The following is a 2,337-nucleotide window of genomic DNA, read 5'->3' on the forward strand; positions in this document are numbered from 1 at the left end:
CGTTTTTGTTGCGATAGATTTGGGTGTGTATTGCACAGGGGTTGAATGGGTCATGGAATGACCACTCAGGCGTGTCCCGACCTAGAACACAAAGGAAACTTTTGTTAACATTATTAAGGCTTGCCTGTTTACGTTTGATCGGGTATAGAGCGCCTTATGGGCAAGATCTCAAGGTTTATTGAAACTGCATAGCCCTCAATAATAGTAGTAATGGATACTTTTGATGCGCCGGTGTCAGATGCAATTGTGTCCGCCATGCAATACTGTCCGCTACGGACACTTTTGCATATGCAATCGTGTCCGGAGCTATGCAAAAACCGTCCGGTGGACATGTACATGACTGTACATGTATGTGCGCGCGTAAGCGAGCGTGCATGCACTGAACCTACGTATATGCAGCATGAATATTCACGTTTTATGGTTGCAACGAATACCCAAAGGCCGAACATTTCCCATGTCATTCATGACATGCACTTAGCTTGTACAAAAATGGCGAACGTGTTCCGTCGACCAAGGGCGTTTAATTTACTGCAAGGACGGTTTTGCACGGGGGCGGACACAACTGCATATGCAAATGTGTCCGGGCGGACACAATTGCATTATGCAGCAGCGTCCGGGTGGACACGATTGCATATGCTAAACCGTCCGGCGGCCATTATTACATATGCAATAATGCCATCCGGATAGTATTGCATAGAGGACATAATTGCATGCGACACCGGCATCCGCCGCAAGCGGCGCTCACCGCGCTGCTGTACAAAAACATCAAAACAAAGAAAGTTTTTCCACAATCTACTATTTAAAAATAAAACAACAAAATGATTCTTTAAGTAGACGAGTTTTTAAACTGTTCCAGCAGCCGATTTCTCAAGACGCTAAGATTAAATCCTATCTCGAGTAATTCTACCTCCATGGGACGAGTAACTCGTCCTAACCAATGCGTCCTACGTCTTTGGATACGGAATTTCACTCGTCCTAAGTCCTAAGATTAATCCTAAGTGAGAAAGAGTTTGGTGAAATCGACGGCTGAGTGGGTTTGAAAGTTTTATAGGCTCAGGTATAGGGGAATTCCAAATCCTCGGTACTGCTCATGGAAGGAAATCATATCAAAATTCAATAATTATAACATTTATAATTTCCATCCTGAACAACACATAACAAAATGCAAAAGACAATATTATCGAAGAGGCACGATCATAATAATGCTTGTATATGTAGAGCCCTTAAAATAACACTAAATGAATCAATTAAATAATAAACCTAGATAACTAGTAATTAAAAGACAACGGTATACATGGGAACAAATGATTTGACAAGAAAGATGTTGAGATAAGGTCTGACTTAAAAAACGTGAAACTGCAAAATCGCAAGTAAAATACGTTGCAATAAAACGCTAAAAAGATTAAAAAGGGAGTGGCACCTTCACAAAGTGCCACGGTCACGCACATTGAATTGTCAGAAAACTTTGCTTTGTCAAAGTAAAAAATCGCAATCAAAATTCAGTATACCGCCCTCTGTTGCCAGAAGCAATACTTCCACTGTCTTTATCCGCAAGGATACAGACAGATACTTTATTTTCAGATCCAGTGATTGCATTGGATAATACAACGATTTCATTGAACAACTTACAGTGACGTAAGCTTTTTATGTTTACGTACTGATTACGTTAAACTAAAATAATTGACAAACAAAATCTCGCCTATACGTTAAACTCCTTAAGGGTGGGATCATAATGGTCCCCGAAGTTCGAATACGCGCGAGAATTGCACAGTCCCATTATTATAGACGGGGTTTTCACCCCACTAAAATAATCGCTTATATATCAGTGCAAAATGCGAAATAAAATAAAAGAATTAAAACAAATACACAAACAAAATTGTTAGAAGTTGCACAGTTTGTTGACAGTAAAGGGAACCATTATTAATCGACACCGATTTTTGTATTTTTTTTTTCAAACAGACTTTCTGCTTGTTTTCATGAGGCCACTCCTCAAATTCCAAAGCCATCGGAGGAGGACCAACTTAAAGGCCTAACTTTTAAAATGTTCCTCAGTTTAAAGGCAGTGGACACTATTGGTAATTACTCAAAATGTTTATTAGCATAAAACCTTTCTTGGTGACGAGTAATGGGGAGAGGTTGATGGTATAAAACATTGTGAGAAACGGCTCCCTCTGAAGTACAATAGTTTTCGAGAAAGAAGTAATTTTCCACGAATTTGATTTCGAGACCTCAGATTTAGAACTTGAGGTCTTGAAATCAACCATCTTAACGCACACAACTTTGTGAAACAAGGGTGTTTTTTTCTTGCATTATTATCTCGCAAGTTCGATGACCGAT

Source organism: Asterias amurensis, chromosome 12 (assembly GCF_032118995.1).
Source record: "Asterias amurensis chromosome 12, ASM3211899v1".
Taxonomy (NCBI): Eukaryota; Metazoa; Echinodermata; class Asteroidea; order Forcipulatida; family Asteriidae; genus Asterias; species Asterias amurensis.